Here is a 27339-nt window from a genome sequence, read left to right on the forward strand (position 1 = left end):
CCCCTTTTTGAGCCAACCCCTGCCCTGCATCACGCACCACTCAAGGCCCGCCCTCTGATGTCCGCTGCCATCACTCCCTTCCCAACTGCGCCACACCAACCACTCCCATCCCGACGATCCTCAGGTTCTGTCTCCTGGAGCAGTACTCCAGGACCTTCAATTTCACTCGTAACCTCTTCTGGCTGTCCACAATCATTCCCAACTCCCAAGTCAGCAAACCTCCACACTCAAACAAAGAACCAACCCACCTCAAGCCATCCTCTTGGCAGCCCCCCACTTCACTCCCATTGACTAGCCCTCCCAGCTAGCCTGGTGGCCCCCGCCCAAGGCCTCAGTCTTCCCCTCACCCCTCCAGTTCATCCTCCCCCCCCCCCATCCTTCCAATCACCAACAAACAAAGAGACACAAAAGGCACACTCACCGTCGCCACTCCCCTGTCGAAACCCAACCCAAAATGCCCATCTCATACACTTTACATTCAACACAAAGCTTTTCTCCAAAGTTTAATGTCCTCACACTCCTCCCAGTCCATGGTCCCTCTTAAAGTCCATCTCCTCCTCTGGCCAGTCAAAATAAAACTCCTCCTGATGTGTCATCCACAAATGGTCAGGGGAGAAAACCCTAAACTTCACCCCCTTCTTAAAGAGGACAGCCTTTATCCGGTTGAACCAAAGCTCCTCTTTGCCAGCTGTACATCCAGGTCCTGGTAGACTCGCAGTTCACTCCCTTCCCAGGTGCCTTTCCTGGTCTGCCTCTTTCCTTTGCTGTTGGAATTTGTCCATTTCAGGATTTGCTCTTTGTCCAAAAATCAATGCAGCCTCACCACCATTGACTTCGGCGGCTCCCCCACCTGCAGCCTCCTCAGCGTCCTGTGTGCCCGATCCACTTCGAGGGGCCGGTCGAAGGCCCTCTCCCCCATCAACTTCTCAAACATCGGGCAGCACCGTGGCTCAGTGGTTAGCACTGCTGCCTCACGGCGTCGAGGTCCCTGCTTCTATCCTGGCTCTGGGTCACTGTCTGTGTAGAGTTTGCACATTCTCCCCGTGTTTGCGTGGGTTTTTCCCCCACAGCCCAAAGGCGGATTGGCCATGCTAAATTGCCCCTTAATTGGAAAAATGAATTGGGTACTCTAAATTTTTTTAAAAACTTCTCCAGCATACTCACCACATATTTGGCGGCCTCCGTTCCCTCGATGCCCTCAGGCATCCCGAAAATACCCAGGTTCTGTCTCCTGGAGAAGTACTCCAGGTCTTCCGATTTCTCTCATAACCTCTTCTGGTTGCCCAAAACCATTCCCAACTCCGCCTCCGGCGAGGCCATCTGCTCCTCATGCTCCCCTACTATCTCCTCCACCTTCTAAATCGCCAGGCCCTGAGCTTCCTGCCTCTGCTCCGCTCTCTTAATCGCAGCTCTGAGTGACTCCACCACCTTAGCCAAATCATCTGAGCCTCTTTCCTCTGCTGTTGGAATTTGCCATTTAAAAATTCCACCAATGTGCGACCAGGCACTCCATGGCCGCCACTGGAAGTTCCTTGGAGGCGGGGTCCTTTAAGCGATCAGGTTCATGGGCACTAGAAACGGCAGCGCTGCCGCTAGCCCCAGGGTAATATTCTGGGAATCAATAGTAGTAGCCACGCTGAGGTTCTGGGGGCAATTTCGACAGCACTTCAACTTCAACCACTAGGCGGGCAGCGCTGTCCCCTTGCCCTCCACCATCTTCATCCGTGGCCCATCACGAACACTTTCCTCCTCCAGCTGCTCTCTCTTTTTCGTAGCACTTCTCATCCTCTAATCCATACACCAGACTCACCAGAGGAATATTATCTGCCCTAGGTATTTACACACCTTTTGTCATCAAAAAAAAAACCCATGCAGGTGGGGAAGGCCCAACAAAATCCACCTTGAGTGGGTGGCACCTATGTGCGACCAGGCACTCCATGGCCGCCACTGGAAGTTCCTTGGAGGCGGGGTCCTTTAAGGGATCAGGTTCATGGGCACTGGAAACGGCAGCGCTGCCGCTAGCCCCAGGGAAATGTTCTGGGAATCCAATAGTAGTAGCCACGCTGAGGATCTGGGGGCAATTTCGACAGCACTTCAACTTGATGACGAGACGCGGGTGATGGCGATAAGAGGGAATCATGGGTTTGAGCCGTGGAGGATGGATGCAAGGTTCTGGGGATGGGAGGAAAAAAGAGTGAAAGAGATGAAGGATCTGTTTCTGAAGGGGAGATTTGCAAGTTTGGAGGAGTTATGGGTGAAGTATGGGCTGCAGCATGAGGAAAGCTTTAGGTATATGCAGGTGTGGAATTTCATAAGAAGACTTTTCTGAATTTCCCAGTGACGCCGGCCTCCTCATTGCTGGAGGAGGTGCTGTCAGTGGGGCTCTGCAATGGCCGGAGCGTAGGAGATACCCCCCCACGTAGTTCCATGCATGCGCAGACCAGCCGGCGTATTCTGGCACATGCACTAATTCACGCAGTCCCTTCAGCGTCGACTGGCGCGGCGCCAACCCCTCCGTTGCCGGCCTAGCCCATGGAAGTGCGGAGAATTCCACTACTTCCGGTCGGCCCAACGGCGGAGTGGTTCGCGCCGTTTTTTATGCCGGCGTCGGCCCATCGCGCCGATTCGGGAGAATCCCGCCTCTAGTTTCTGTAAAGGGGTGGGGGTGGGGATGATCGGGGAAGTGGGGTGTCAGGATCTGTTTGTCTAAAAAATGTAAAAATGTTGAACAGGTTGAATAAAAATATTTTTAAAGAAAAAGCAAATTTCCCTCATCTCACATGGTCTGTCAATTGTGTGGGGAGAAGTTGAGTTTGAGTAAAGGCTTGGCTTTCAACTTCCAAGTCTGTCAACTTAATTTTATTTCATTTTTTAAAACAAATTCCTTTTCAATAATTAAGAAAATTAATTGGATTTTGTTGCTTTCACTTAATGCACATTTTAGCAGAGTGGCACTTAATTCTCAAAGACAAATACAGATTAAATCAAATTACTTCAGCACTATTATAAACTGCTATCATCTGATCAGCAAAAAAATAATTGAAATCTTATTCCAGTGCCTATCATGTAAATCATCAGGAAACTTCCCCTCCATGGGTGACCACTTAGATATATGCACCGCTGAAACTAGTAGTGAGCTGTGTGGATCAGGAAGGTTGCATGTTTGATCCCCAGATTGCGCTGAGTCAGTTGATCAGTGATATAGAGTTGGATTATCCATTCTGGAGATTAAGAGCTCCCGCCAGCGGAGACTCGCTCCTGGTCTCCAGGCACTAGCAGCGACACCCAGGTATAATTCACTCCCCTTTTGCAGGCAAATTCATGCCTGGAGGAGAACTGATGGCATTCTGTCAGAATCCCATTATCAGGCTGCTATTCTGTGCGGACAGCCCGATACCAATGACCGGCGGCTGCCCCCCCCCCACAACACAAATCCTGCCACCACCCTCTCCGAGAAAAACAGGAATGATACCAGGGTCAGATGACCAGGGGCGGAGTGCCATCAAGAACAAACGCCCCAGGCAGGGGTCTGGGAGTGGGCTCAAAGGGAGTGATGACATGGAGCAGTCCCAAAAGAAGAGCCCAGAGAGAGGTCAGGGGTAGCAAGAGCTCCCAGTTAAGTTGAAAAGATAGAGCAGAGAAAAAAAAAGGCTTCAAATAGGGAAAGGCGCTCTGCTCAGCCCTGTAATATCACTGCAGGAGTTGCAAAGGGCATTGTCCTAGGCGAAAACATCTTCAGTTGGAAACACAGAAAATAGGAGCAGGATTAAGCAATTCAGCCCTTCGAGCCTGCTCCGCAATTCAATATGATCATGGCTGGTCATTCATCCCAACACCATTCTCCTGCACTCTCCCCATACCCCTTGACACCTTTACCAGTGTTTTATCAATGACATTCCCTCCAACGTGAGTTAGAAGTGGGGATGTTTGCTGATGATTGCACAATGTTCAATGTCGTGATTCCTCAGACACTGAAGCATCCATGGCAAAATGCCAAAGTAGCCCATTTGATTGGCACCCCACTCGCCACCTTAAACGTTCACTCCTCCACCACCAGCACACAGTGGCAGAAAAGTGTACCATCTCCAAGAAGCACGACAACAACTCACCAAGGCTCCTTTGACAACACCTTCCAAATCTATGTTCTTTACTGCTTCGAAGGAGAAGGGCAGTAGATGCATGGGAACACCGTTACGTACAAGTTCCCCATCAAGTCACAAACCATCCTGACTTCAAACAATATCGCCATCCCTTCACCATGGCTGGGTCAAAATCCTGGAACCCTCTCCCAAACAGCACTGTGGATGCTCCTACATCACATGGACTGCAGCGGTTCAAGAAGGGAGCTCACCACCACCTTCTCAAGGGTAATTAGGGATGGACAATAAATGCTGGTCTAGCCAGCAATGCCCATTTTGCATTAATACATTTTTAAAAATATGCTTATCAGAACAAAATGGGGCCTCACGGTAGCATGGTGGTTAGCATCAATGCTTCACAGCTCCAGGGTCCCAGGTTCGATTCTCGGCTGGATCACTGTCTGTGTGGAGTCTGCCCGTCCTCCCCGTGTGTGCGTGGGTTTCCTCCGGGTGCTCCGGTTTCCTCCCACAGTCCAAAGATGTGCGGGTTAGGTGGATTGGCCATGCTAAATTGCCCGTAGTGTAAGGTTAATGGGGGGATTGTTGGGTTACGGGTATACGGGTTACGTGGGTTTAAGTAGGGTGATCATTGCTCGGCACAACATCGAGGGCCGAAGGGCCTGTTCTGTGCTGTACTGTTCTATGTTCTATGTAAAATGACCATCTTAACTGGCATTGAATTAATTGTATCACTTAAAGAAGATTTTAAAGAGAAGATAGGAAAGGGAGCAGTGTTACACTGAATGAGGGGTACTGTGCCTGAACATTATTGAGGCATGTTTTAAGGCAGATTTGAGGAAACAATACTCTGCTTCAACAATTTCAGATGAACATTTATGTTGCAACACAATAGGAGTCCATTGAAGCCACTGCTGTCTGTGTTGGCCTGTTAACTATGTTGTGTTATGCTGCTTCGGATAACACAGGCTGCTACTTGATGCAGTCTTAACTAAAGGATGCTCCAGACTCTGAAGTGAGTTCAATGTGTTTATTGAACTATTAATATTCTCAAGTTAATAGTTCTCAAATGAGTTCGACTCATGAGTTCGAAGAATTGCCGGACAAGCGCACGGCCCGATTCTGGCGGGAAAGTGGATTCTCTACCGCCGTGCCAAATGCAATTTCTGCGCGGGGCTGCGGAGAATCCATCCCATGATGTTTCTGAACAATTAGAAGTTTGGGAAAATGAGCAACTGGAGGAGAAGAAGATGTAGACTGAAGACTGGCAGGAGGTTCTACTGTCTTGAATTTATTCTGCAAATCATGATTTAAAATGAGTTAAACTTGTCTCTTGGGCACCTGCTTGCAGTCCTTAAATGGAGGATTCTAAAGTACCTTCATGGATTTAAGGTAAGTGTTCATCCGACAAGAATTAAATTAAATGTCAATGCACCAGTGAAAACTCAAAATTTCTTCAGTGAGAACAGTGGGTGTAATTCCATTTAACAAAAAACTATTTTGATTACCACTTTTGCAGCGAATAATGTTGATTCATCCTGCCTGTTTTTATTTTAATGAAATATCCTATTCTGAAGACAGTCTGTTGGAAGCAAGTTTCTTATTGATGTGGAGCTCCATGTTAATGACGATCTCTCCCTCCCCAGAAAACATTTTGAGGTCTTTGTTCGTTTCATGAAGCCACATCAATAACAGGTCCCCTTGGAAAAGTCATCTTATGCATTTTTCTTAATTCAGTTGTCAGCTATCTGAATGTCCCAACTAGATTCAATTGCCTCCTCTAAAATAATCTGATATCCTCCAACAAGCTTGGAAAAGTGACATTTCTCCGACCATACTTCTCTCTCCTTTCCCCTTAGCATCATCTTCAATCTAGGAATTTATAGAATTTTCATCACCAACATTTTGTACAGAATTAAACTTAGAGGAAAGGATTTTTACAAATTAATGTAAAATCAATTCAATCTCAAAACTCCATTAGTGCTTGTAATGTATTGGTTACAGATAGAAGCCACAAAATTCAATACTTTGGACCAAATACTTGCCTGGCATCTTGCCCATTTCAATGTAATTTATCTTTTGTTTCATGTTGGTCTAAAATCAGGGTTTTAACTCTTTCAGCCAGTGAATGCAAACAGATGTACAGTTCTGAAATCCACATTATAAAAGGGATGTGATAGCACTAGAAAGGGTGCAGAGGAGATTTAACAGGATGTTGCCTGGGCTGGAGAGTTTTAGTTATGAAGAGAGTTTGGATAAATCGGGGTTGTTTTCTTGGAGCAGAGGAGACTGAGGGGGGACATGATTAAGATGTATAAAATTAAGAAGGGCTTAGAAAGAATAGACTAGAATAAACGTTTCCCCTTGGTGGAGGTATCAATGACCAGGGGGTTTAAAGGTAAGAGGCAGGAACTTTAGAGGGGTTGTGAGGAAAATCTTTTTTACCCAGAAGGTGGGAAGTCTGGAACTCACTGCCTGGAAGAGTGGTGGAGGCAGAGACCCTCATAACATTTAATATGCAGCTTGATGTGCACTTGCGATGCCAATGCATACAAGGTTACTGGCCAAGTACTGGAAATGTGTTTAGAATGCTGAGATGGTTGTTTTTGACCAACACAGAAATGATGGGCCAAAGGGCCTTTTCTGTGCTGCGTAGACCTCTGTGACTCTGTGTCTCTAAATCAAAGTTCACACAGTGGCTGGTTGCAGAGTGAAAAATAAAAAGAACCAGCTTTGATCCAGGTCTGAATTCCATTAATGGACCTCAGCTCAAATATTAACAATTTTCTTTGAAATCCCTGGGCTAAATGTCCTCTATTGATTTAATAACTATGAATGCCAGAACTATGAAGGCATGTCAGAAAGGCATGTCAGAAAGGCAAGGTCACGGTGATCATAGGGGACTTCAATATGCAGGTGGATTGGGCAAATAACGTAGCCAGTGGATCCAAAGAAAAGGAATTCATGGAATGCTTACAAGATGGCTTTTTGGAACAGCTTGTCATGGAGCCCACAAGGGAGCAGGCTATTCTGGACCTAGTGCTATGTAATGAACCAGACTTTATAAAAGATCTTAAAGTAAGGGAACACTTAGGAAGCAGCGATCATAATATGGTTGAGTTCAGTCTGCAGTTTGAAAGAGAGAAGGCAAAATCGGATGTAATGGTGTTACAGTTAAATAAAGGTAATTACGAGGGCATGAGAGAGGAACTGGCGAAAATCGACTGGAAGCAGACCCTAGTGGGGAAGACAGCAGAGCAAAAATGGCAGGAGTTTGTATGCATAATTGAGGACACTGTACAGAGGTTCATCCCCAAGAAAAGAAAGATTATCCGGGGAGGGATTAGACAGCCATGGCTGACAAAGGAGGTCAGGAAATGCATCAAAGAAAAAGAGAGATCCTATAAAGTGGCCAAAAGCACTGGGAAATCAGAAGATTGGGAAGGCTACAAAAACAAACAGAGGTTAACAAAGAGACAAATAAGGAAGGAGAGGATCAAATATGAAGGCAGGCTAGCCAGTAATATAAGAAATGATAGTAAAAGTTTCTTTCAATACATAAGAAACAAACGACAGGCCAAAGTAGACATTGGGCCAATTCAAACTGATTCCGGAAGGCTAGTGATGGGAGACGAGGAAATGGCTGGAGAACTTAATAAGTACTTTGCGTCTGTCTTCACAGTGGAAGACATGAGTAATATCCCAAAAATTATAGAGGGTCAGGGGGCTGAGTTGAGTATGGTTGCCATTACAAAAGAGATGGTGCTAAAAAAGCTAAAAGGTCTTAAAATTGACAAATCTCCTGGCCCCGATGAGCTACACCCTAGAGTTCTGAGAGAGGTGGCTGAAGAAATAGCGGAAGCGTTGGTTGAGATCTTTCAAAAATCACCGGAGTCAGGGAAAGTCCCGGACGATTGGAAGATCGCTGTTGTAACCCCCTTGTTCAAGAAAGGATCAAGACAAAAGATGGAAAATTATAGGCCAATTAGCCTAACCTCGGTTGTTGGTAAAATTCTAGAATCGATCGTTAAGGATGAGATTTCTAAATTCTTGGAAGAGCAGGGTCGGATTAGAACAAGTCAACATGGATTTAGTAAGGGGAGGTCATGCCTGACGAACCTGTTAGAATTCTTTGAGGAGGTGACAAGCAGGTTAGACCAGGGAAACCCAGTGGATGTGGTCTATCTGGATTTCCAAAAGGCCTTTGATAAGGTGCCACACAGGAGGCTGCTGAGTAAGGTGAGGGCCCATGGTGTTCGAGGTGAGCTACTGGCATGGGTTGAGGATTGGCTGTCTGACAGAAGGCAGAGAGTTGGGATAAAAGGTTCTTTTTCGGAATGGCAGCCGGTGACCAGCGGTGTCCCACAGGGTTCAGTGTTGGGGCCGCAGCTGTTCACCATATATATTAATGATCTGGATGAAGGGACTGGGGGCATTCTAGCGAAGTTTGCCGATGATACGAAGTTAGTTCGTCAGGCAGGTAGTGCTGAGGAAGTGGGGAGGCTGCAGAAGGATCTAGACAGTTTGGGAGAGTGGTGCAGGAAATGGCTGATGCAATTCAACGTGAGAAAATGTGAGGTCTTGCACTTTGGAAAAAAGAATCCAAGCATAGACTACTTTCTAAACGGTGAGAAAATTCATAATGCCAAAGTACAAAGGGATCTGGGAGTGCTAGTCGAGGATTCCCTAAAGGTAAACATGCAGGTTGAATCTGTGATTAAGAAAGCGAATGCAATGTTGTCATTTATCTCAAGAGGGTTGGAATATAAAAGCAGCGATGTGCTACTGAGCCTTTATAAGGCTCTGGTTAGGCCCCATTTGGAGTACTGTGTCCAGTTTTGGGCCCCACATCTCAGGAAGGACATACTGGCACTGGAGCGTGTCCAGCGGAGATTCACACGGATGATCCCTGGAATGGCGGGTCTAACATATGATGAACGGCTGAGGATCCTGGGATTGTATTCATTGGAGTTTAGAAGGTTAAGGGGAGGTCTAATAGAAACTTACAAGATAATACATGGCTTAGAAAGGGTGGACGCAAAGAAACTGTTTCCGTTAGGCGAGGAGACGAGGACCCGTGGGCACAGCCTTAGAATTAGAGGGGGTAAATTCAGAACAGAAATGCGGAGACATTTCTTCAGCCAGAGAGTGGTGGGCCTGTGGAATTCATTGCCGCGGAGTGCAGTGGAGGCCGGGACGCTAAATGGCTTCAAGGCAGAGATAGATAAATTCTTGATGTTGCGAGGAATTAAGGGCTACGGGGAGAATGCTGGTACGTGGAGTTGAAATGCCCATCAGCCACGATTGAATGGCGGAGTGGACTCGATGGGCCGAATGGCCCTACTTCCACTCCTATGTCTTATGGTCTTATGGTCTAATGCCAAATTGGCCTCAGCTATGATATGTTGGGACAGTGCACAATACCTCAATGTTATAAGCAGCCATCAGACATGGCGGCAACTTTTGATCTTTTCACATTTTTCACTTATTAAATACCCCCTCATTGGCATCAATTTCTGGTTAGAATTGATTTCCACCTGAAAACATTTTGTCCTCCTTATCCTTTCTTCTTTTGCATAACCCATGCTGAATACAATCCCATAGCTGCCTGCAGGCTTTCAGTACTGGGGTTTTGGCAGGTCTTTGGGACATTGCTGTGTAAAATTAGCTGTTGTATTTCCTACATAATCTTAGTGACAATGAGTTTCCAAAATCTTTCCATCTAAGAACAATGATGGACTCGCTGCAAGTAAATTGCAAACTGTGAAGAGGACAGTGAAGAACTTCAAAAGGACATAAACAAGTTGGTGGTCATGAAGGTGACCGATGAATTTCAATGCAGAGAAGTGTGAAGAATGCATGTTTGTAGGAAGAACATGGAGAGGCAATAAATAAATAAGGGGTAAAATTCTTAAAAAGATTCAGGAGCAGGGGGACCTTTGCCATATATGTGCATAGATCATTGAAGGTGACAGGACAGGTGGAGAGAGAAGTTAATAATGAATATAGATGGTTTCCTGGGCATGATTAATCAGGGCACGGGGTACAAGAGCATGGAGATTATGCAGAATTTATACAAGGCGCTAGTTAGGCCTCATCTGGAATATTGTGTATTGACCTGGACGCGCACTAACTTCTTTTTTGGTGATCACTCGCAAAAGAGTATGATTGTCTGCCTAAGAAACACTGTGCTATTGGTCATGGGTTCTGCGGGTTCATGCAAGGCTGATGAGCCTGAACCTAGAGCTGCATCTTTGAATGTGAACGCATTGGAGAGAGTTCAGAAGAAGTTTGCAAAAATGGTTCCAGGGATGAGAAATGTCAGTTATGAGGATAGATTGGGGCGGTTGGGACTGTTCTTCTTGGAGAGAAGAAGGGTTAAAGGACATTTGATAGAGAGTGGATAGAGAAACTGGGCGGAATTCTCTGTTTCTGAAACGATGGCTGGATTCTCTGATTCTGGGCTATGTCCCCACGCCGGCGTGGGAACAGTGGCATTTTACACCAGAAAAACTGGCCACTGATTCCCTGTTTTCCTGGGGATTAACAGGACGGTAGCGTAGAGCCCCCGACTCTAGTTGCCGATACACCCTGGAGAATTGCCGGGTCTGCGGCCGAGCATGCGCACCTCTTGTGGATCAGGCCCGCAAAATAGTCCCCCCCCCCCCCACCCCCCATTGTCCATTCACGCGCCTTAGACCAACCCTTCACAGTGCCCCCAGCCCCAAATACTGCCCCCCTGCCAACGGGTCAGCCCTCCCCTGACTGTGGCAGCGCTGGGCTGAGTCCGTAACTGCCACGCCGAGTTCCCGACGGGTGAGACCATGAGAGACCCATCCCGTCGGGAACTCGGCTGGTCGGGGGCGGAGCATCGGGGGTGGGGGTAGGCCTCAGGCAACGTCCTGAGGCCATCGGTACGCCGCGTCGCGTACTCTGCAAGTACGCCGCTTTGGAGGGGACGAAGCATTACGAAAGCAGCGCTGCCCCTGATTTTGTCGGAAACTTAGATCCTCCAGTCAGTCGCCAAACTCAATTTCGGCGTTGTTGGCTGGGGGATCCATGTGTTGACGCCAACGCAGAATTCGTGGACTTTCACAACAGCTAGACTGGTGCTACCTCTGGACTGATTCTGCTACTGTTAAGGGGCTAGCACTGGTGTCAGATGGAACACACTCATTATAAATGAGAAATGGTTCAGGATTTGCCAGCTTTTTGATTGACACTCAGGAGGCTGACAAGCTACAGCTGCAGATACACATTTCACTCCCCACACACACCAGTCCAGCCAACAAGATGGCAGCGAGGAGAGGGGCTCTATGCTTCACCGACGCCGATCTGGAGACCCTCTTGGATGCTGTGGAGGAGAGACAGATGACCCTGTACCCTGTACCCTGGCCTGCTAAGGAGGCTGCCAACCGCCGCTATTCGCCGTGCATGGGCGCAGGTGACAGAGGCGGTCAGCACCACCAGCAACTGTGCTGAAAAAAACTGCAAGATTACTCAGGGCGCCAGGGTGAGTTGGCAGCACTTTACCCCTGGCATCAGCCCCCGCCCCACACACCTGTGGCCCTACCCACCCTCCCACCCTGCACCACACGCCGGCACCCATACCAGTCGCCGGGGGCCCTGGCTACTGAGGCCCCCAGTTACCCACCCACTGGTCTGCATGCGTCGGACTGTTTCACACTGTTATTTTCTGTTTCCCGCCCCAGGAGAAGGCCATGCACAACCCCCAGGAGACAGAGAAGACAGGAGGGGGACCGACCTGTGGCCCCTAACTGTGGCAGAGCAGAGGGCCCTGGACATGGCCAGTGGCCCAAAGGAAACGGACATCGCCGAGGTGGAGTATGGCCGTGGACGAGGAAGTGAGAGTCCGCTTAGTTGCGGTTCCTCAAGACACATGTGTCAACACTCCCCCAACATCACTGCCACACCACCCTCGCCCCCACATCACCCTCATTTTCACACCACCCCCACACAACCCACACCTCTACAGCACCCTCACCCTACACCACCCCTACCCCACCACCTCCCACACCCTCCCACACGCTCACGCCCACTCCCACTCCCCCCTCCCCCAGCATGCGTCTTGTTTTGTGTCTTGCAGGGCCTGGTGGTGATGGGGCAGGTCTCTCTGGTAAACTCCTCCCCCAGCCAGTGCCACAGCGAAGCCCCCCCATGAGCCGAGCAGCCAAGAGAGCAGCTCGGACACCAGGGCTCCGCCCGAGACTCAGGAGACCCCGGAGCTCGAGTTGGAGGATGACAGTAATTTCCCGTCACAGCTTTCCCAAACACCCTCCAGCATCGTGTTATGTTCCAGTGCATGGATAATGATTGAGTCAATGCACCAAAGAAAATCTAGTTCTAGACTAGTCAAATTTATTATTGTATAACAAGCTGTGGGTTGGAAACTAATACTAACAAACTGGAACAATCACAAACACAACTAATGACACTGATTTCTCCGACAGACTCCCCCTAGGTTGCAGTGTCACATGGTATAACTTGCCTGACACCTAGTCAAACATATTTACATGTACAATTGCATATGCAATCCTTTCCTTGCGATTTTGAACAAAACATATATACATCATTTCAGTAAATATTATTTATGATATGCATAACACAATAATTTATACCATGTATAGCTATATTATCCAATTACAGACTCAATCTTTCACGTTTCTTTCTATGCCTTGTTGATCTTTTTAACTTCGGTAGATCTGATGAATCTGCTTGATTTTCTTGCATTTCTGTCGGAGCAACTGGAATGACCACATCACTGTTTGGAACCTCAGACTGTGCAATGATATTTGATTCATCCTCTGGTAATGTTGGTTTTGAAGAGTATAAGTTTTGATAAACATCGTCCACTTGCAGTTGAGTAACAGGCTGTTTAACTTTCAGGAGTGCCCGTCTGTTTCTCCTTCGAACCCGTCCTTGTTCCGTGATTACAGTGTAAGATCTCAGACCTATTTTCTGTAATACTGTTGCACATTATGACCAGCCATCAGGATCCTCCACCCTCACTACATCGTTCGGATTTAAAGGTTTCAGAGCCCTGGTTGACTTGTCATAGTAACTCTTCTGCTTCTTCTTTTGAGACTGCTGCTGATTCCTTACCTTGCCATTTACCTGCTGTTTGGTATGGCATGGCAGAGCTGTTCATAGCTCTTAACTCATCAACAGTTCTGATGGTGACAAACCACAACATAAAGGAGATGCTTGATAGCTGAGTAATGCTAGATATGGATCACCTTGACTGTCCATAGCCTTTTTCAGTAATTGTTTGGCTATCTGCGCACCTTTTTTTGCATTGCCATTTGATTGAAGGTACAATGGACTTGCTACATGTCAGAAGTCATAATGCTGTGAAAATGTCTTCCATTCTTTACAATTGAAACACGGTCTATTGTCACTCATAACTACCTAAGGAATGCCATGACGTGCAAATATTGCTTTTGTGTGCATAATAACACAATTGGCCGACGAGCTTGACAACTGAGCCACTTCAACATAGTTTGAATAGTAGTCCACTACAGTACTAGCAAATACTTTTAACCTTCTAGGTAGAATATGTCTATCCCCACCTTTGCCGAGGAACTGACACAATTTCGCCCATCTCCATCGGTCCCTTTGCTTGTCTATATTGATATCGTTGACAAGTGGTACACTTTTCCACCATTATCTGTATATCTTTATTTATTCCTGGCCAATATACAGTATTTTGCACTCTTCTCTTGCATTTCTCAATTGCAAGGTGACCCTCATGAATCTTCGTAGTATTTATTTGCGCAGAGACTAGGGAATAACGATTCTCTGTTTCTTAATAACAAGATGTGGAAATGCTGGCGTTGGACTTAATAACAGGGGTACCATCAGCTGGCGCTACCCTTGCCAGCGGTACGCTCCGTGTTCCATGTCCAGCGCCCCGTAGGTATTACAGTGGGCGTTGCCCTGGGTGGGCCACCTGATGCTCCGCTGGTGGGTGGCAGCCGGGTGGGAGGGTATGGCGGAGGGTGCGTGCGTGGGTGGGAACACCCAGACAGCCGGGGTCACTCTGCCGAACCAGTGGCCAACGTGGGTGGTCAGTGGAGTGCGCAGGCAGCGGCAATGGCAGTCCGTGCCTGGACACTGCCCTAGTTTCCAGGGCAGGTCACCTTGGCAAATCAGCCCATTTTCCCGTGACCCTCCGCCCGGCCCTGGCAGGGCTCCTTCCACACTAGCCAGCCTGGCAAGTGTCCATCCCGGCAACCTACAGTCGCACCTCTCCAAGTCCTACCTCCTCTCTCTCCTTCATCAGCCACGACGCCAGTTCCATGATTTTTAAAAGCACAAGTGAACCGCGGCACCAGGAACAAGGCCCCTCGGAGGCGGAGAATGTTCACTAATGACATGCAAACAGTGATTACTGTATTTGCCACACTGGTGCTGCTGTCGAGGTGACGGAGAATTGCCATTTGGCATTAAATCGGAACCCACTACGATTTTGTCATCAGAACCACTTGTCTGCCCAATCCCATTTCCCGATTTGAGTGTCAACCGCACTGCGATCCTGCCTGCGATCCCGCCTGCAATCTCTCTCTTTGATAAGGCCGACATTTTCATGACTTTTTTCTGTCATGGTTTCCCCATTTTGGGCTGCATACAGAGAAGGTAGAAATTATGGAGCTTCTTTTCTTGATAGATGTAAGTTCTCCATGTTTCACAGCCATAGAACAAGTGGGCAGCACGGTAGCATAGTGATTAGCACAATTGCTTCACAGCTCCAGGGTCCCAGGTTCGATTCCCGGCTTGGGTCACTGATGTGCGGAGTCTGCACGTTCTCCCCGTGTGTGCGTGGGTTTCCTCCGGCTGCTCCGGTTTCCTCCCACAGTCCAAAGATGTGGAGGTTAGGTGGACTGGCCGTGCTAAATTGCCCTTAGTGTCCAAAATTGCCCTTAGTCTTGGGTGAGGTAACTGGGTCATGGGGATAGGGTGGAGGTGTGCGGTTGGGAAGAGTGCTCTTTCCAAGAGCCGGTGCAGACTCGATGGACTGTACTGTAAATTCTATGAACTCTATGAACAACAAGGTGCTGAGAACACAAGCTTTATAAATCAGCAGCTTGGTCCTAAGGGTCAGCTTGATGTTACCCCAAGTGCGTTTCATGAGTCGGCTAAAGATGTTAGCTGCTTTCCCGATGCATGTCTGTCACCGTGGACCCATGTTAGCAGAACTTGCTGAGCACTTCCAGCAGTGTGTAGTGGCAATGCTTCAAAAGTATTTCATTGGAAGTGGCATGAAGGTTTGCTACATAAATATTATTTTCTTATTTTCAATTCTTTCTCTTCATGCATGAGGTGCATTACAGTCGGATCTGATCTTGTCTGCACTTGATCCCATAATTCAACGCCTTCTAACTTAATTAACTATCAATCGGGAATGGAAATCCTCCAAATGATTATCCCCCCTTAGGTTTGAGTTTTACATTGAACACACCACTGACGTCAGTTAACTCATCACTGATTTTTTATTATTATTCATTAATGAGATGTGCAAGTTATTGGTGAGGCTTCCGTACATTGCCCATCCCTAATTGGGATGGTTGAGCTGGTGGTGAGCTGCCTTCATGAATATAACTGAGTGGCTCCTTAGGCCGTTTCAGAGTGCAGTTACTATGTCTGGAGTCACAGCCAGGGCAGCTGGGGTAAGAATGGCAGGTTTCCTTCCCTGAAGACACAAATGGCTTTTTTATGACAATCTGATAGCTTCACATTGACCATTAGTGAGACAAGCTCTTTGTTCCAGCTTTAATTAAATTAATTGATTTCACACTCCCGAGCTCCTATAGTGGGATTTGAATTGAAATCTCAAGATTATTTGATCACGCTACGAGATTCGAGGCCAGTACCATAACCACTGTGTTACCATTCTAAAAGGGGGTGGGGGTTGAAGGTGGTCGGATAAATTAACTAAACAGCTGTTAAATATATGGGATTTTAAACTGTATCAATTGAGGCATAATGTAAAAAAGCTGAGAAATTATGCCAAACCCTTTTCAAACACTAGTTCGATTGGGGTATTGTGCCCAAATCTGGGCACCACACTTTGGGAAGGACTTGAAATCTTTGGAGGTCGTACGGAAGAGAAGTACTTGAATGGTTCCGGGGATGAAGGATCTTTTCAATGAGGTAGAGGAAGAGGGACTTTCTTACTTATTTTGAATCCCATGATGAGTCTTTTGTTCCGCAGCACAATCTCAGACATCCTTTACTTGATTGAGGTATACAGGGTAGGTATTTAATATTTCATCTTGTGCTCGATGCATTAGCACTTTCTGCTCACCATATACACTTCCCAACTATGTAATGCATCTACAATTAAAACGCTAACACGATTCAACACAGGTTAACAGCAGGTAAGCAGTTCACCTCATATTGCCAATGATCCAACAGAAGCCCAATGGTCTTGAACATTCATGCACATTCAACAGGACATATTGGCACAGGAAGGTGCCTAAGCACTCAATTCATGAATAGTTGAAGGTAAAAAGTTCACATTAACAAACAAAATAAATCTTAAAAGCTTTGTCAAGCAATCCTTGGCAAGTTGTGAGGAATGGTTTCTTTGTCTCAGGTCCCAAGGAATTGTATACAAATGTGTTATTTCTAATGCTGCTGATTTATCCCAATAGTGCAACACGTCCCAAGAGCATAAGGACCTCATGTGCAAATGATAAAAGGTGATTTGGTCCAACAAGTTCCATCCCTCCACTACCTGTGTTAGGTTGTGGACTGAATAATTCACCAGAATGAAAATTCCCGGTAAAATCAAGCTCCAGTTTTTTAAATTTTGTTTTTGCTGCTATTGTTAGCTGAGTTCTGGCAAGTGCAGAAACCAATCAATACTAGGTGTGCGCTCCAGCTCATTATCTATTCTCAGTAATGTGAACAGTAAACCGCCCAGAACCACACAAGCCATTCACTATTCAGAGAGACCCTTCTTTGATTTGTCTTCATCTTCTGCTGCCTATTGTAAAAAGCAGCTGAATTTGGTAATAATTATATGAGTCACGGGGGTTTCTTTAAAATGCTGACGTGTGAAACCCCATCCAATTTTAGGCAAATGATCCAATGACACCTCATAAGTTATTTTGAAAAGGATAGAATATTATCTTGGCTGTTGGCTTGCTCCTGTATTAGGCAAGTAGCTTATCAAATATTATGAGGAGGTGAGGTTGGGGGATGGGGGGCGATTTTATTCAGCTTGCAAGGCTGGGAAATGTGGCATGTGAGGATAACTTAATTAGTGGGCTGCAAAATTTTGATTTCCCGAAAGCGAGTTGAGAAGCAGAGATAAAGTCAGCGATGTGTTTGCTGCCATCGAGCTTTACGCTGGTCTGTGGTGGGTTTATACTTGCTATACCTTTGCATGCCGTGCACACTCATTAATGTGAAACCATTTTCAAGACTTTCCTACTTTCAGTGGAGCATGAGAATCTCATGCTATCCAGCTCATGATCAGTGAAACTGTCAGCTTTGTGCATTTCTGTAAGGTCAGCTATTTTCCTTGTTTCCTTGTTTACAGCGCAAGGGAGAAGAGAATGGACTTCTACATGGAGACTAGGAATTGGCAAGGCTAAGTCAATGGTGAGCGCGATTGCAGAGTGTGATCAGGGGCATGGAGGGTTGGAAGAAGAATCTGGAGAGGACAGAGGATGGGGTCAGGCCTTGGAGGAGTGAAGTGGGAAAGGCCTGGTGACCTGGCTGCATGGGGGGGGGGGGGGGGGGGGGGGGCAAGAAATTGAGGGGTCTAAAGGGCAGTGTCAGTAGTGTTCAAATGAGTGTCCATTGCTTGTGAGCAAAGATGGCTACTCACCTCCTCAGCTCCCCATAGAAGCCCTTCCGCCAGGTTCACGTTTTTCAAAAGTAGTACTAATTAGCACCAGCATGACCACTTGCTGGGGAGGCTGCTGAATTACAGGGGCTTAAGTGTTGATAATTGGTTTCTCGCCACACTACGGCGAGATCCCAGTTTTGACTACGGGAGCAGGACAGTTACATTGCAAACTGTTTGGTGCCTGGCGCAGTTCGCACTTTTGGCATCTCCCGCTATTCACCGGCCACGTTCCGCTTGAGTGAGAGTGTACCGAGGCCGGAGAATCACCCTGTCGCCCAAATCATTTCTAAGTTAAATTGTGGCAGGTTTTTCAGGGAGTTTCCTGCCGACTCTGCCGGCGGGTTCCCCACTGGTATTCAATGACACTTAGTCACTTTTTTGGGCCCTGGGAAGTTTCTCACTGGTTTAGCCCCACTTCAGGATTCTCCGTCCCACTGCACCCATTTTCTGTTGTGCCACGCCCCTGCCGGCGTCGGATCCTCCGTCCCGGCAGGCAGCCAAAGGGGTTTCTCATTGTGGGCACCTCCACACTGTCGGGAAATCCACGGGCATGAGTGCACTGCCGGCGAAGCGGAGGATCCCGCCGATGGAGAATCAGGCCCAGAACTTTTTTTAGCACTGGGAAGGTGAACTCAGAGATCGGGCCGCCATTCCGAAAGAGTGCCCCGATCTCTAAGTGAGCTTGTAGGTCCCCCCTATCCATCGGCAATGTCAACCCCCACACATATGGACACTACCCCACAATCCCCCTTGTGAGGAAAGCCCACTATGGGGTCCTCGGGGGGTGACCTCTCTTTAAGACCCCCCCCAAGCCCCCTTACAGTGCCTCCTCCCTTCCAGGAGCCCACCCATCACCCCTCCAACCTCCCAGAGACCCTACATACCTCCACTTTTCAAACAGCTCACCCCCTGGCCCTTGTCAGTGCCACCCTGGTACCCAGGCAGTTCTCCTGCCAGCTTGGCAGTGCCATGGGTGGCAGTGCCAAGGTACCAGCTGGGCAGTGCCAAGGTATCCACATTCAAGGAGGAGGGAAGGGAGCTGCCCTGCACAGACTCTGACCACCCAGGAGTTTCTGCCATCCCAGGAGGTCCCTGTGTGCTGTTCCGCCTGGTCCATGTTTGTGTGGACTAGTGCTGAAAGGCGCCAGGCTGCGGCCTCACTGGGGAGGCCGGAGAACCGAGGGTACCCGGTAGATGCTGGGTAAATTCGCCTAATCCGATTTAAAGCCAGCTTTGGCGCATGCTGTTGTGCTGTTTGATCCCGCTCGTTGTGGGTTAGTTCCAGATTCCGATGCCTCGTGGAACTTGGGTGAATCCCGCGAGAGGGCTCTGCTGGCATTCATCAGCTGCACCGCGCTCAAAGGGGAGAGCAACGCAATGTGAAGATCGTGCCCATCGTCTCCCAAACGGAGAATCCAGCCATCTATGCTTTACTAACTGCTCTCTCCACCTGCCTGACACCTTCAATAATGTTTGCACATACACACCCATTCCCTCTGCTCCTGCACCCCTTTCAAAATTTTACCCCTTATTTTATATTGTCTCTCCATGTTCTTCCTACCAAAATGCATCACCTCATACTTCGCTGCATTGTACCTCCACCTGCCATCTATCTGCCCACTACATCTACTTGTCTATGACTTTCTGAAGTTCTACACTATCCTCTTCACAATTTACAATATTTACATGTTTTATGTCACTTAAAATTGCCCTCTGCACACCCAAACTCTGAAATTTCCCTCTGCACATCAAGATCTAGATCAATAATATATCAAGAAAGCAAAGGTCCCTATTACTGACCCCTGGGGAACTCCACTACAAACCTACCTGCAGCCTGAAAAGGATCTGTTGATCATTACTCCCTGCTTCCTATGATTCAGCCAATTTTGTATCCATGTTGCTATTGTCCCTTTTGTTCCCGTTGTAATTTCCGGAGCCATCCGTATAACTTTGGGGGAAGAAATGTTGTTTGGCTGACAGCCATGCATCATCCAATTGGGTAATTAGACTCGTTTTGCTTTCCAATTGGTGTAGGATGGCAGTGTAACACAAGGATGAATGTGTTGTTGAATAATGGCTAGAGTGAGGGGTTGCAAGTCATGGGATGTGACCTTAATGACAGTGACAACCTGGTTACATTTGCTGAGGAGAAGTTCCTGCAGACAAATGACTTGTTAACACTCACTGTCATAGCCCTCATATAAATAATTGTCCACTTGGATGGAGTCGATTTGCTAATAAAATACTTTTTTGTTGAAAAAACCTATGATGTAGTATCACAAATGACTAAATGTAATTGAACAGTGGAAATGAAGTTGAATAAGACTATTCTTACTTGACACTGATGATGCTAAGGCGTATGCACACTTTTTGACTAGAAATACCTCCAAAGAAAATTTCAAAAGAAAATACTGATAAATAACATGCCCTCCTTCTCTCCTCGATCTGTCTTCTCTTTGTCCCTGCCAGTACACCTTCACAGCAAATGGCACGCAAGGTGCAGAATGTTTCTGTGAGCTGACAGCCTGTCAGAAGCTCCTCACAAAGAAACCCTGATCTCTGCAAGTTTTCAGGAGGAAAAATTATTCCTGACTCGCCTGCAGCCGGAGTGAAGAATGGCTCTGTTCCTTTTCTCATGGATTTGAAATCACAGCGGTACACAAATCAGTGGATCAGGATAAAATGGCCATTCATCATTCCCAAAGCCTGAATCGACAGGCCAAAAAAAAAAGTCATGGATTTTTCCTTTGGTTCAAATAATTTGCCTGTTAACGTGAAGTGACAGGTAGAGAAAAGCATATCCCCCAGCACCTTCAACCCCTGCGGTATGAATTTTGGCTTTGGATAGCAGAACAGCCGTTATTTAATAAAACTGCAAATGCTGGTTACTCAAGTAGTTTCACCGGCTGAGAAATGTGATCACAACGCTTTAAGAAAATAAGAGGAGACAATGCTCAGCACTCTTGTTAGTACAGGTCGTAATTTAACCCCTCAAGGCAGGGGCTAAGGATGCAATTTTCAACAGTGAATTGCTGACTTGAATACTCTTCGTTGAAATTTTCAGTCTTTCATTATTTTCTCTCTTCCTCCAAAGGAATTTATCATCATTGATATTCTAAACCTTGGGTTTGGGTCTATCACTGTAACTAGCCTTTCAATGCATTATTAAACCAATGCCTTTTTGGGCAGGGATATCCCAGATGTAAACAGGGAGTTCTGGATCTATTTCTTTCAGCCACACACAACTCCTTGAAGTTTGGGAATTGTCACTCACAAAACAACGCTCACTGTATTGCTAAAGGGAATACTTTCTGTGAAGCATTTCAAGAGATGTGAATAAGCTGCTGAACAAATGCAGGTACTACCGCATTTATTAACCGAAGACGTGATCAGATTTCTGGCCTCCTCCAGCAAGTGCTGTTTGCTTGTTGATACATTGAGATGCCGAATAAGAATGGTCAATATTTGCCATTCGGATATCACATATAATCTGAAATTCTCTCTGAATTTAAACTCATCCAAAACTCTGCCGCCCCTGTCCAAACAATGCACCTAGCCCCATTCACCCACTGGCTGCCAGCTCACCAACACATCGATTTTAAAATCATCATCCAATCTCTCCATGACATCAGAACTTTCTTTATCTGTAACTTCCTGCTGCCCTACAACTCTCCAAGAATCCTGCGTTCCTTCAAATGTCTTCTCTATCCCTTATTCCCCTTTCCCACCACTAACAGATATGTCTTCAGCAGTCTAGTCTTTAAGCTCCAGAATGCGCTCCCTAAACCTTTCCGTGTCTCCACTTTTCTCTCCGTGAAAGTCCTCCAATTTGGCCCCAGCTATTAATCACCCTTCCTAATATATTTTTATTTGATTTCTTTTGTCAAATTTTGTCTGTGAAGTGACTCGAGATGTTTAACTATGTTACTGGCACTAGATGAATTGAATTTATTGTTGCTGCAAACCCTAAAAATGAAATTCTTTGGTTCTCTGGTCCACTAATATCAGCCTCCATTACAGAGGAGCCACCTATTGAAATGATCTTGCTGTTCCATTAGTTTAGTGAATAAACACAATACACAGTGAGTAGCTGAGCTCATACAGATCAGGAAGCTGTCAGGTTGGGTTGCTAATCTTTACTGATTCACCTTCGGCAGTGATAAAGAAAGAGGATAAATCTTATATTCATTTGGTGTCTATCACCTCCTCAGGATGTTCCGAAGCAACCAATGAAGAACAGTTGCCAATATTATGTCGGTGAGATCGCTTTAATTGACTTTAGAATCCCTAGCCTAATTAAGAATGAAAAAAACTGTCAAGATTCCCAGCATGACTTCAATGGAAATAAAAAAATAGGAAAGGATATAAAACGGGGGTCTGGATTCTCCGTCGGCAGGATCCTCCATTTCGCCAGCGGCGCACTCATGTCCGCTGATTTCCTAACGGCGCGGGGATGCACACAATGGAAAACCCCCATTGGCCGGCTGTTGGGACGGAGGATCCTGTTGCTGGCATGGGCATACCGCACCCGAAAACGGGTCTAGCGGGATGGAGAATCCCACTCGGGCTGAGGTTTGACAATAGCTATTTTGTACTTCTGCACAAAGTCAAAACAATCCCCTATGTGTGTTGAGTAAAATTGGGTTGGGGGTTCATAGAATCATTCAGTACAGAAGAGGCCCTTTGGCCCATTAAGCATGCACTGACAAAAAACTACTCTAAATCAACACTAATCCCACTTCCCAGCACTTAGCCCAATGCCCTGAATGTTATGACATTTCAAGTGCTCATTCAAGTACTTTTTAGAAAGTTGTGAGGTTACCTGCCTCAACTATCCACCCGGACAGTGCATTCCCACCACTCTCTGGGTCAAAAACCTTTTCCTCAAATCCCCTCTAAACAACCTGCCTTTCACCTAAAACCTTGGGCGGGATTCTCCGACCCCCCGCCGGGTCGGAGAATCGCCCGGGGCCGGCGTCAATCCCGCCCCTGCCGTGTGCCGAATTCTCCGCCCCCCGAAATTCGGTAGGGGCAGGAATCGTGCCACGCCAGTCGGCGGGCCCCCCGCGGCGATTCTCCGGCCCGCGATGGGCCGAAGTCCCGCCTCTGACAGGCCTCTCCCGCTGGCGTGGATTAAACCACCTACCTGACCGGCGTGATTGGCGGTGCGGGCGGGCGCCGGGGTCTTGGGGGGGGCGCGGGACGGTCTGAGCTCGGGGGGGTGCCCCCACCGTGGTCTGGCCGGCGAATGGGCCCCCCGATCGGCGGGCGGGCCTGTGCCGTTGGGGCACTCTTTTTCTTCTGCCTTCACCATGGTCTTCACCATGGCAGAGGCGGAAGAGACCCCCTCTCCTGCACATGTGCCAGTATGACGTCAGCAGCCGCTGACGCTCCAGCGCATGCGCGGACTTACGCCGGCCGGCGAAGTCCTTTCGGCCCCGGCTGGCGTGGCGCCAAAGGCCGTTCACGCCAGCCGGCGGAGTGGGAACCACTCCGGCGCAGGCCTAGCCCCTCAATAAGAAGTCTTACAACACCAGGTTAAAGTCCAACAGGTTTGTTTCAAACACGAGCTTTCGGAGCACGGCTCCTTCTTCAGGTGAATGGAAAGGCTTGTTCCAGAAATGTTTATATAGACACAGTCAGAGATGCCCCGGAATGTGAGCACCTGCAGGCAATCAAATCATCAAAGATGCAGAGAGAGAGGTAACTCCAGGTTAAAGAGGTGTGAATTGTCCCAAGCCAGTTCAGTCGGTAGGCCTCTGCAAGTCCAGGCTTGTTGGTGGGGGCCGAATGTAATGCGACATGAATCCCAGATCCCGGTTGAGTCCGCATTCATGCGTGCGGAACTTAGCTATAAGTTTTTGCTCAGCAATTTTGCGTTGTCGCGTCTCCTGAAGGCCTCCTTGTAGAATGCTGACCCGGAGATCAGAGGCTGAATGTCCTTGACTGCTGAGGTGTTCCCCAACTGGAAGGGAACAGTCCTGCCTGTTGATAGTCGCACGATGACCGTTTATTCGTTGTCGCAGTGTCTGCATGGTCTCGCCAATGTACCACGCTTCGGGACATCCTTTCCTGCAGCGTATGAGGTAGACTACATTGGTCGAGTCGCACGAGTATGCGCCGCGTACCTGGTGGGTGGTGTTTCCACGTGTAATGGTGGTGTCCATGTCGATGATCTGGCATGTCTTGCAGAGATTACCCTGGCAGGGTTTTGTGGTGTTGTGGTTGCTGTTCTGAAGGCTGGGTAATTTGCTGCAAACAATGGTTTGTTTGAGGTTGCGCGGTTGTTTGAAGGCCAGTAGTGGGGGTGTGGGGATGACCTTGGCAAGATGTCCATCCTCGCTGATGATGTGTTGGAGGCTGCGAAGAAGATGTCGTAGTTTCTCCGCCCCAGGAAAGTACTGGACGACGAAGGGTACTCTGTCAGTGGTGTCCCGTGTTTGTCTTCTGAGGAGGTCGGTGCGGTTTTTTGCTGTGGCGCGGTGGAACTGTTGATCCACCGCGCCACAGCAAAAAACCGCACCGACCTCCTCAGAAGACAAACACGGGACACCACTGACAGAGTACCCTTCGTCGTCCAGTACTTTCCTGGGGCGGAGAAACTACGACATCTTCTTCGCAGCCTCCAACACATCATCAGCGAGGATGGACATCTTGCCAAGGTCATCCCCACACCCCCACTACTGGCCTTCAAACAACCGCGCAACCTCAAACAAACCATTGTTTGCAGCAAATTACCCAGCCTTCAGAACAGCAACCACAACACCACAAAACCCTGCCAGGGTAATCTCTGCAAGACATGCCAGATCATCGACATGGACACCACCATTACACGTGGAAACACCACCCACCAGGTACGCGGCGCATACTCGTGCGACTCGACCAATGTAGTCTACCTCATACGCTGCAGGAAAGGATGTCCCGAAGCGTGGTACATTGGCGAGACCATGCAGACACTGCGACAACGAATAAACGGGCATCGTGCGACTATCAACAGGCAGGACTGTTCCCTTCCAGTTGGGGAACACTTCAGCAGTCAAGGACATTCAGCCTCTGATCTCCGGGTCAGCATTCTACAAGGAGGCCTTCAGGAGACGCGACAACGCAAAATTGCTGAGCAAAAACTTATAGCTAAGTTCCGCACGCATGAATGCGGACTCAACCGGGATCTGGGATTCATGTCGCATTACATTCGGCCCCCACCAACAAGCCTGGACTTGCAGAGGCCTACCGACTGAACTGGCTTGGGACAATTCACACCTCTTTAACCTGGAGTTACCTCTCTCTCTGCATCTTTGATGATTTGATTGCCTGCAGGTGCTCGCATTCCGGGGCATCTCTGACTGTGTCTATATAAACATTTCTGGAACAAGCCTTTCCATTCACCTGAAGAAGGAGCCGTGCTCCGAAAGCTCGTGTTTGAAACAAACCTGTTGGACTTTAACCTGGTGTTGTAAGGCTTCTTACTGTGCTCACGCCAGTCCAACGCCGGCATCTCCACATCATAGCCCCTCAATGTGAGGGCTTGACCCCTAAAGGTGCAGAGACTTCCGTACCTTTGGGGCAGCCCGACGCCGGAGTGGTTCACACCACTCCAACACGCCGAGACCCCCCGCCCCGCCAGGTAGGGGAGAATCCCGGCCCTTGTTATTGACCCTTTAACTAAAGGGAACGGCTGCTACCTATCCATCTTTTTTGCCCCTCATAAATTGATACACCTCAATCAGGTCCCCTCTCAGCCTTCTCTGCTCCAAAGAAAACAATCCATGCTCATCTAGCCTCTCCACATAGCTAAAATGTTCCATCCCAGGCAACATCCTGGTGAATCTCATCCGCCACCTCTCTAGTGCAATCACATCCTATGGTTATGGGGAGGGCAGGTTAGTGGGAATTATTTTTGGATTTGTCTTGCAGATATGATGGGTTAAAGGTCTCCTGCTGTGATATAATATATGGTTCAGCCATTCTTTGGAATGTAAATGACTTTGAGCCATGCATCACCTGAGAGAGCAACATCTTTTGTTTTAAATCCCTACATCAGGTTTTAAAGAAAAATCTTCAGGATTGCATGTGCAAGAGTAAAATTGACATCACGTTGTGCTACCATACTGATATAAAATGATATTGATATCCATATCAGATTAACTTCCATTGCACGTGCCTATTATTTATATCCACTGAATAATCTGATAACATTTTTGTGTCAGTGAATATGGCTTCCAACCTCTCAAGGTGTCCTCATTCTAATTTTGAAGAGATTTGACAACAAATTGTTCACTGTGAGGAAGGGTTCAAACACCAGGGCAAACAAGTTAATAATTAGCAACTTTGGTGCAAGAAAACAAATTAGGTACACGCTTTCCTTCGAAAAGGTACAAAAATGAATATAAACTACGACTGTAATATCTTCTTCCTTCCTGCATTCTATCAATTAACCTATCTGACTTCCTTTCTGGCTAGGTATCTCCTCCAATTTTCCATTAGCTTGACTCTGTTCTCTTAACTTCTCTGACTGTGTTAAATCTGGACCTTAACTTTGGCCCAGATTTTCTTCTCCGGGTCGGATTTGCAGAGTTGGCAGATTTCCCAGATCGGAGGATCCAACCTTTAAAAATGTCCACCCATTTTCAGTCAGGGGAAGGCTGAAACAGAAGTCGGAGTGGATGATCCCGAAACATATCCACAGGCTGCCAGATGTGGAGGCGAGCTGGGTGCAAGGGTTGCCTCGGTGCTCCTGCACTGTGTTTATATCATTAATAATATATAATAATAAAGCAGAAAACTTTCCACCAGCCATCACCCCTTCACCACTCACACATTCCCTATGCCACGTCCATGTCAATCTATGCTTCCCCACCCACCCCCATGGTCCCATACCCAATGCCAACTTAGTGTCCCTTTACTCAATTCCAATTTCCCCATACCACATGCCAACTTATGCCAAACCATGCTCTGCCCACCAAACATTACCCTTACCCCTTGATGCCAACTCACCGAGTAACGTTGACCATTTCCTTAACAGTTCTGATACATACTTGAGAGGTTTGACATGTTTGACAGCTGGGCAGCTCCTTACCAGTTCCTTGACAGCTGGACAATTCTTTAACTGTACCCTGACTATCCAAACACATCCATCAAGTTCAGACCTCCTTTTATCTTTTCTATTATGCACACTCCGGATTCCTTACTCCATTTCTTCCAATGTCCCACTGCAGTGGAGGCAGCTGATGATTTAAACAGCCAGCTATCTGTGCAAATCTTGCATGTGCAAGCCCTGGCCCAATTCCAGTCCTGCCCCAGCGAAGATAGGAGACGTTGGGTTTAGGGGGGCAACTTAAAATCTTTGGTCATTTTTAGGATTTT

The sequence above is a fragment of the Scyliorhinus canicula genome, chromosome 10 (assembly GCF_902713615.1).
Source record: "Scyliorhinus canicula chromosome 10, sScyCan1.1, whole genome shotgun sequence".
Taxonomy (NCBI): Eukaryota; Metazoa; Chordata; class Chondrichthyes; order Carcharhiniformes; family Scyliorhinidae; genus Scyliorhinus; species Scyliorhinus canicula.